Source organism: Vespula pensylvanica, chromosome 1 (genome assembly GCF_014466175.1).
Source record: "Vespula pensylvanica isolate Volc-1 chromosome 1, ASM1446617v1, whole genome shotgun sequence".
Taxonomy (NCBI): domain Eukaryota; kingdom Metazoa; phylum Arthropoda; class Insecta; order Hymenoptera; family Vespidae; genus Vespula; species Vespula pensylvanica.
The window spans coordinates 6,327,243-6,337,242 of NC_057685.1; the positions used below are offsets into that span (position 1 = coordinate 6,327,243).

At 40.0% G+C, this 10,000-nt stretch overlaps 1 protein-coding gene across 1 annotated transcript in view; it reads left to right on the plus strand.

Moving 5' to 3' along the window:
• Window positions 1–10,000, plus strand: part of LOC122626960 (protein lozenge-like) — a 100,821-nt gene that overhangs the window by 57,241 nt on the left and 33,580 nt on the right. The gene's annotated exons all lie outside the window — the stretch shown is intronic.

Genomic DNA, 10,000 nt, shown 5'->3' on the forward strand with positions numbered 1-10,000 from the left:
TCTCTCTCTCTCTCTCTCTTTCTCTCTCTCTCTCTCTCTCTCTCTTTCTTTTTCACTCGTCGATGGTCCGATATTATTATCGGATTTTTGACCGAGAGTTCGTTTTACCCAGAACGTTTTCGATATCTTCTACGTATAAGCGTATAAGTTTGCGTTTGCCGCATGATTGATGCCCCCGGCCATTATTACTTGCAGCCCCTTATGTAGTATTGTTACGAACCCCACGCAGGACGACGTGGAGGAGGAGATTGTGATGGTGGTTATATAGGAAGGGATGAAAGGGAACGAAAGAAAGAGAGAGAGAAAGAAAGAGAAAGAGAAAGGGAGAAAACGTAAGAGAGAAAGAGAAACGATGAAGGTTCGTGATGCGTGTGGAAAATCGACGCTACGTGACGAATTTTAATTGAACGATTTTAGACCGACGAAACGATCGGTACATCGTCTCGATAAACACTTCTAGCGATTTCTAGTTCGATTTGTTTCCCCTTCTTTTCTTCTTTCTCTCTTCCTTTTTGTCATTTCTGAATTATTCTTCCACGAATTTGTATATTATCTTTTCGTTATTACGTGTTCAAATTCGCGAGATATGAAATATCGAAAGAATATCTTTCGCTGAACGAAAAAAGTACAAGTTTCTAATGAAAAAAAAAAAAAATGTATATAAGAGACAAATGTTCAAACAGTTTTATCATCTATCAAAGATATTTTATGAACGATATAACGGAATATGAAAATGAATATTATGTTGATTTTGGTTTGGTTGTATGAAATTTATTGGAGTATAAACTACGATACTAACGACCGATCGTGTTCATAAATGTCGTGAAGTAATGGCATAAGCATTGAGTATCGTCCGAAGACGATGTAATTCGGTACGGCTCATCGAGTTTAGATCGAATGGGAGGGATCTCTCTCTCTCTCTCTCTCTCTCTCTATCTTTGCTCCTATTGCCTCATTAGTACCCTTTCCATCGAGGTCTATGCGATATGGTAACCCTTCGTCGGCATTTCGTCCCTTTAAACGCTCTCACGCGAACTCCTAAGTAAGGTCACCCAGCAATTTCCGGTAGCCATCTTGGCCGTCCTGAGACGCGATGGTATATTTCCTCCTCTCCAAGCCCATGCTCTCCAAGCGAATTCGTAGAGATAGATATAGAGGAATACTATTACCACGAGATCGTCCGTCCTCCCTCAATCCCCCTTTGCTTCCTTCCTTCGTACATTCAAGAAGAAGGGGGAAAGTTCCGAGAGACAAGGGCGACTCCGATGTGATTTGTTTCGACCCTTCAAAACGACGGGGTTCCGCATCTTCGGTCTCTCGAATATCCTGTCCGGCTAAAACTTCGTATTCGATCGTCAGTGAACTTCGTTAACACCTAACGAAAAGGATATTCACGTTTCTCAAAAGAAAATTAACCGTAGTTATTTACTGCGACAATTAATTTTCATTCCATCTTCTTTTTCTTTCTCTCTTTCTATCCCTTTCCTTTTTTTTAGTAACCTCTCATAGTTTTCTATTAAATAGAGTAGGGAAGAAAGAAAGGAAAAAGGGGAAAGAGAAAAACGAAAAAAAAAAAAGAGAAAAGAATTTCTCAACGAAGCTTTTGGCACGAACGTAACTAAAAGCGTAGCGCTGGTGTGTGGAAGTTACTCGGTTTGAAATAGTCCCGAAGTGGAGTGAGAGACTTTCGCAAAAAGTAATGACGGTATCGACGATAATAATCCGTTTAATTGGCGCACCAACCAAATCCAGGCACAATGGGATTAATTTAAAGCAGCGGTGCTGTTTGCAGCAGCGCCGGCTTGCAAACGCTGCGCGCATGATTTATTTTATTAGAGTACCTGCGCTTCAGTCGGGACAAGCTGGCCATCATTAGAGTCGTAAAATGCGACGCCGTGCGATATTAACGTAAAACACTAATGAGAGAGGAAGAGGGGGAGGGATGGTGAGGGAGAGAGAGAGAGATAGATAGATAGGTAGATAGAGAAGAAGAGTATACGCCAAGAGAGAAAACATAAGAGATTTAATAGAGATAACACATAGATACTTAGATAGATCATTGCACCTATCATTTCTATAACTATAAAAATTTGCTTTAAATCGATCATTCTCATAGAAACTTTCTAGAGATCATAGTCTCTCGTGGTAACAAATACAACAGAGGGGTTCCATTCTTTTGTCCTCCTTGTTAAACGCATTTTCTCAATGGACGGACGAGGGTCGAAACGTTATCCGAAGATCCTTTGGAAAACGTGACAGAACATCTGGCCAAACGATCCTCACAAATAATTGTTACCGTAGGACATAGTAAGAAGAATTTGGAGGACTTGCTTTGGAGCCAGGGGAGTTTCGGCCGAACCGAGGTGTTAATTCCATTTTAACGTTCTACCTCTCTCTCTCCCTTTTGCCACCTCTTACACCTACCCTAGTCTTCCTACCTACCACCCTCCCTACTTCTCTCTCTTTCTCTCTTTCCCCCTTTACTCCCTCTTTCACCGATCGAAACTACCCTCTAAGACCGTTGCATATTTTACGAAGCTCTGCTACGTTCATCGGAGACCGAAGTCTGAAGACTGGCCGATCTATAATTCATGCTCGTGCCTCTCGACTCTCTATCGATTGCCTCATAGCGAGCTAGTGAGCGGACGAGAGAGTGAGAGAGAGAGAGAGAGAGAGAGAGGGAGAGAGAGAGAGAGAGAGAGAGAGAGTGGCTTTAATGAACTTTATTTCAAAGTGATCCCGCGCTGGCGCGAGAGAGGATGGCTCCTCGCTCTTTCTCTCTTTCTCTCTCCGTACTTCCCCCTCTCTTTCTCTCTCTCTCTCTCTGTCTATCTATCTCCGTCCGCTTTCCAATATTTTCGTAATGTATACATGACGGGACGGTGGTCGAAGTAATTGTTTCGAAACCGCGCTTCGGGGCTGCTTGCGATAAAAGCTTTCTCTCTCCCTCTCTCTCTCTCTCTCTCTCTCTCTCTCTCTCTCTCTTTCTGTCTCTCTCTGTCTCTCTCTCGCTTCTTTCTCCGAGCACTTTCAGTCATCTAATTCTTCGTTATTGTCTATTGCACGAATAATTATTACTTTTGTTAGCGAAAACAGCGACAATTTTATCTCCATCCTGGTCTCTCTTCCTCTCTATCTTTCTCTCTTTCTCTTCTTTTTCTCTTCTACTTTTTATCTTTCGATTGGAAAAAAAAGAAAGGAAAGTAGAGTTCGGACCACGATCGTTTCTTCACGACGCCATCATATTCTTTACGCTTTTAAATTTATCTTCCGGGATCCGTTTGATCGAGATCTACTTAAGCCTCTTATGTTGGACAATTCACGAGGAGAGAAAAAGGGAAGGATGACAAAATGATCGAATGGGATTACGTGGAAAAAGAGGATGATATTCTATCGTCATCCTGGTTTGCCTGATAGACTCAACGAAAGAGGTAAACACAAAGTGAATTATCTGTCATCCGATTTCTAAGGCAAAAGCATGTAACGTAACAGAGTGAACTCTTACAGAGACAGACAAAGAGAGAGAGAGAGAGAGAGAGAGAGAGAGAGAGAGAGAGAGAGAGAGAGAGAGAGAGAGAGAGAGAGAGAGAGAGAGAGAGAGAGAGAGAGAGAGAGAGAGAGAAACTAAACAAACGTTGATACGTGCAAACATATCTTTAGAAGAGGGATAGGTAAGGGAGGGTTGTGGAAGGGGAGGGGATCTTCTCTACCCTACATTTCCCCATATCGTTTGTACCACACCATACAAAAAATCATTCCCATGACATAACCTCGACGGTTCTCTTTGTGTATGCTGTGTGACGTGTTAATCGCATAGATCGTGCACGAGAGAATGATCATCCCTATAAGTGTGCACGCTTCTCTTTCGAATCTGACGTACGGGATGTAGATCAAGAGAGAGAGAGGGAGGAAAAAAACAGCTTACGATGGCCAGATGTCAACGGTGGTCTCCTTGAAACTCATTGAAAAATATTTGCTTTCGAACCCAAATGGATTTCGAAAACGTCGTCGTTTATTTCTTGTACCTACAAGAATCGTATAAATCGGTTTAACTTTTATTGTTTTCTTCTTATTGATTCGTTCGTAAGTTAATATTGAAGTATCATACTGTTTTGTTCACTGCTTTTGACGAGTAAATTATTTTCTAAATTTCGAGAGAGTTTAACGAGTACATGTGTATGTATGTATGTGCGTAGTATTGAACTTCGTTCGATTTGATTTCTTTTTTCTTCTTTTATTTTTTTTTCTCTTTATTCTTTTTTTTTACCTCGCTAAAAATCAGCTCGAAAAAATCGATGGTATCACAATGGTATCAACAGAATCTAATCGTTACTCGCAGTTTAATCTGTTATCCAAGCACATACATATGCGTACATATATATATATATATATACACACCGCAAGATATTTTCTTCTCAACTCACACAATAGTTTCTTTAAAAGTATCGAGTCTAGAATAGGTACTTAAAAACACCATACCTTTCGCTTGGCAAACCTCTAATTCTTGGTCTTCGAAGGTTTCCTGCTCGTAGCTCGAGGTGAAAGTTTAAGACGAGGTTGGCACACGACCAGAGGCTACGAAATAAAGGATATCGCATCGGTCCTTTTCTTGCTCTTTAAAACGATCTCATTCGATATTTCAAAGTGTTCATTCTTTAAAATACAAAAGATACAATATAAAATAGAATCTACTTAATCAGATCTAGAAATCCGATCTCGAGGTAGGAAAACAAATATATGTTAAAGAGAGAAGATAAAAAAAGAATAACCTTGAAAGATAGAATACTAGTTAACAAAAAGACGATGAAAGAAACTGTATTTGCCAACGGATTCTGAGAAACGTGTTCTTTTCGTAAAGTAGCTTGTTTTTCATCGGACTCTTCGCGTCGTTGGAGACTCTCAGATTCATTGAACTGTTCTAGCCTTCTTCTTATTCAGGGGGGTAGTTTGGTAAAGGAACTAGCTAGTGACACGTAAAGCGAAAAAAAAAAGATGGGGAGAGAACAGCATAGGGGAGAAAAAAGATGAAAGAGAGAGAGAAAAAGAGAAAGAGAGATAGACAGATATAGAAAGAAAAAGAGACACTATACTCTCGAAGCGTGCTTTGTGCGAATCGTTCACCTGATTTAACGCGGACACAGCGGCACTAGGGGGAGTGATACCTGACAGATGTTTTGGGATTTCGAGTATTTTCGGTTCCGCAAGACCGCACTCGGGAGCAAGCGAGAGCGACTTTGAAGTAGCCGGCGTCGTGCGGCATCTTCTCTGCTTCTTTCTCTTTCTCTTTCTCTTTCTCTTTCTCTTTCTCTTTCTCTTCTTCTTCTTCTTTTTCTTCCTTCTCTCTGAATCTTATTCATCCCTCTCTCTTTAAAACGATTTTCCTTCAAGAAAAATACTTTCGCGTTCCACCTTAGCCGGCACGATTCTAATTCGTTTTGGGTACGTTTTACGTAAAATTTTTCTATCGTTCCAACGAGTTATATAAAAATCTCTTTGCTAAAGTTTTCTTTATAGATATCTTGAATTGCCGCATTGGTATTTTTGTTTTGATTCTGTTTTTATAATAGATACTTTAATTTTTAGCGTTGGAAATATAGGTAAATGTTTGTCGGTTAGAAAGGCACTTTTTAGTTACTTCTAATTTTATTGATTTTCTTAGGTTGTGCGTATATTATTTACAGAATATATTTAAAAATTTCATACAATTTTTTTTTTTTTTGTTATGTATCTATGTATATAAAAAGAATTAATTTTTTAATAATGCAATGTAAATCAGACACGTTACTCTATATGTAATCTCGGAGTCATGTACTTACACGTTTTTATTATTTAAGTTCGATTTAATTTTATCGCAACGAAATTAATTGTTACTTCATATCTGAAATATTTCATATTTTTTTTTTTTTTTTATGATACGAACATAATTATTTAATATGAATTAAATAATTATGATATTTTTGTTACCCAATATAAGTAATATTATAAATAACATTACTATAATAATATTAGTGTAAGAAATATCATAATTATCACATTATACAATTTTGTTATATATACAATAAACTGAGATAAGAGACGTAGAACAATTACACAAGTAACATATCATAATTGATTTGACAAAAATATATCAACTTTCCCATCGTATATAAATAATAATATAATAGTATTACGCTATGATATAAATAATATTACACAATAATATTTCATATCATCATTTTATTTTCCATTCTTTATAGAAAGACATGACAAAATTAATAGATTACAGAGATTCAAGAACGTCGATTCGTACATGACAATAACCCAAAGAATAAAGAGTCTAGTTTCTAGTCTAGTTCCACCATTGGAAGGATGATCGGTTTTCAGGATCGTAGGTTGATAGGCAAAAGTTAGGTCGATCCATCGACATCCGTATGGGTTGGCTAGCAGTGGCGCGTAAACCGGTAATTCCATTGCGTATATGAATCCCAAAAGCCGAAAGCCAGTTCTCTGTTTCATGGATGCTATTTCTCTCTCTCTCTCTCATTCTCTCTCTCTCTCTCTCTTCCTCTTTCTCTCTCTCTCTCATTCTCTCTCTCTCTCTTCCTCTTTCTCTCTCTCTCTCTGTTCAACAATGCGTTGCAACCATGCTACCCCTGGAAGTTATCGAGTAATCAGTCGCGCATTGTTTTACGAGTCGCTGAATCGGAACGACGATTGGACGGCGATCACGTGTACGACGATGACGAGCGTCCACGGTCGGCTAATTTGGCACGGTGCGATGGCGAAAGTATTTTCGGCCATTTTTTTCAACGGTTCTACTATCTATCTATCTATCTATCTCTGTATCTCTTTCGCTCTCTCTTTCTCTCTCTTCATCTTTCACTCTGTCAATCCAAGTACCTGCTGGCCATGTTCCAAATCCGCAAGGGCGAAAGTTTTCCGCGAGTAAAAATTTTCCCACTCGCGCCTCCAGGACAAAAGAGTCGCGCGTCTTTGTTTGAAAAATGTTTTTTTCCGTGGTCCGACTCGCCATTGGCGAGTACAAGAGAGAGAGAGAGAGAGAGAGAGAGAGAGAGAGAGAGAGAGAGAGAGAGAGAGAGAGAAAGGCCGGTGGTTTTGACTTTTTGGTGCGACGTCGATGTAGAGTCGAGGACCAACAGGTGGCGTTTAAGTTTCTGCTACTTAATAGGCCGTGTCCTAGCGTGATCCTTCGCGTATCGTTAGTCCTTTGGAATGTAGGAGAAAACGAAGCTCTTTGGACGAATCGATAATGCGTTAATCGATACCATCTCCTTTCCGATTGAATTTTATAAAGGAATATTGGCCGGAATACAACGTTATAAAAAAGAGATATTTCATTTATTTTACATTTCCTCTTAGTTTCCTTTTTTTTTCTTTTTTTTTTTTTTTTTAATTATTTATTCTCTTCTTTTTCGTATTTTTTTTCTTTTTTTTTTTTTTAATCGACAACAAGCGTATATATTCATAAATTAACGTGAAAAAAGTAAGATTTATATTGTGCATTTTTCTTGCTCGCCTTTTTGCTCCGACGATGTCGAGAAAGAACTCGAAGGTTCATTATCTTTTAATTACGTCGACGTAATTACCTATAGGAGTGCTCAAGGTAACATTTCAAATAGCTTTGAGGATATTTGTCGCGTCGTCGGGCAGAGAACCACCCGTCGTGCCGTTGATTAGCGGTCGAATCAGTCGTAATTGTCCGTAACCGAAACAGAATTATCGATCGATCCTCTTCGTCCGACTGTCGCGTGTTGTTTCTGCAAGTCGCGCGACGCTCATGTACAGATCGGTGAAAAAGTCTCGGCCACTTGGACAACAACAATCTGTTCCGCGAAGTCGAAGAAATCATTATCGTTAACATTCTCTAAAAGACAGGAACGATTACTTGTAAATATATTATCAATATAAAAAATCTCTGACATTGCGAAGTTAGAAAAAAAAAAGAAAAGAAAAAAAGAATAAAAAAGACATTGTTTAATTTTTAATATCCATATAATTTACTACAATTTTACATCATTTCACATCGAATATAATTTCGTTATAAGCAATTTAATATTCATGATTAAATAGCTCCAAAATTTGATTCAGAATTCGGAGCTCCCTCATCTCGATATTATTAACAGACAGTGAACTCATAGGCACGCACGGTAGATATTTTATAATCACCCTATAGAGAGACTCGCGAGGCGGCAGATCGCGAGGGTGGTGGTGGGTGAGCTCGAACGAGAGAGGGTAGTGGACTGACCGGGAATAGTGGGGAAGGACACATATACCTACCCGTGTTAGCAACCCCATTGATCTGGCGGTGGACGCGGCAAAAACGAGCTCGAATAGAAGAGGAGGTGGGGGAGGTGGCTCGGGGCCGGTAGAGAGTCGGGATGGTGGGGGTGATGAGTGAGAGTGAGAGAGACAGAGAGATGGAGAGAGAGAGAGAGAGAGAGAGAGAGAGAGAGAGAGAGAGAGAGAGAGAGAGAGAAAGGGTGGCGGTTGAAAATTTGCGGAGTGCCGAGCTGCACTGACCAGCTCTATCTCTCTCTCTCTGTCTCTCTCTCTCTCGTTCTCTTTTGCTGTATCCGTTCCATCGTTCTCTCCTTTCCCAACTCTATATCTCTCTCTCTCTCTCTCTCTCTCTTCGTTCAACATCGGCTCTTTTCATCTCTCTTTGTCGCGGCAAACGAAGCTTTCGTTGGTGGTCCACGGCGTGCGCGTTGCGCTACGAGTGGCCATACTCTCGTCCACCACGTCGTCCAAGCTCGTCCACACGGGAGCCAACGTACACACACACCGCGTTAGAAACCGGTGCGGAGTGGTAATGGTGAAAACGCGGCCTACCCATCCGTCCTGTCGAGATTCGGCCGGTTTGTTGGCCCTACGATATATGGATAGGTACTCTGCTAAGCTCTGTTACTTTCTCTCTCACTAGTTTACTTGCTCATCGTTACTCTTACTCTCTCTACCTCCTCCAAACGTTTCACATTCCCAGTCCCTTCCTCTCTTCTCTTCTCTCTCTTCTCTTCTCTCTTCTCTCTTTTCTTCTTTACTCTTTCGTTCTTACTCACGATCGGCATCAAAACGACCTATCTATTTCAGTGGGTTACCGTTACGTTTACCATTGCTTTGGATATATGAATTAACGTCAGAAATTATTTCAAAAACAGGATTCGTGGATTTTACTTTTCGTGGATTTTTCAAATAATTTTCAAATAATTTATTAAAGAATAATTTCGAGATATCTCTATGATGTTAATGATCCTACATACACGCGTAATCCGATTCGTTTGCGTGTGTTGAAGGTTGTCAAAAAAGAAAAGAGAAAAAAAGAAAAAAGAAAAGAGGAAAAATGAAAAGAAAAAAGGAAAATAAAAAATGCTCCTCTCGGTTTGAAACGAAGGAGTACGCGAGCGCGCGTAACACTTCGCACACTTGTTGCTAAGGGAGAAATAATAATTCAGTCGCAGAGAAGCGTACCTCTCTGGATAGCGGTAATAACCGGTGCTTCCGAAGGGATATGCGAGAGGAAGGGGGCTGGTGGACCACGGCTCTTCTGGCGTTTCCTTTTGCTCGAAATATTTCATCCACCGTAAATTTTCAATTTTCTAAAACGCCCTGTGTTAGTGGAGTCCGCGTACGCGCTACATCGGCCAGTTTGTATCAACGGGTACAACGAGTTTTTACGTCGTTCCCTAGAACGATCCTTGTAACCAGCTTTTCCTCTTTCCTTCTTTTACTATTTTTATTTTTTATCATTGTATAAAAAAAAAGGAGAAAAAAAGCAGAAAAAAGAAACGAAGGGAAAAAAAAGAACAGTAACGCGAACAGGGTAAAAAAGGATGTTCTTAAAAGCTGGTTCACTTGAAATTTCGCGTTCAACGTCGGTAGCGTAGCCGCGACGATTTTTGACGAAGAGGCGAAACTCGCTCTCAAAGCAGTGGTAACATCAACGTATAATCAGGCAGATCGAGGAAAAAAGGGGAAAGAGAGCGAGTGCATTCAGAGGCGA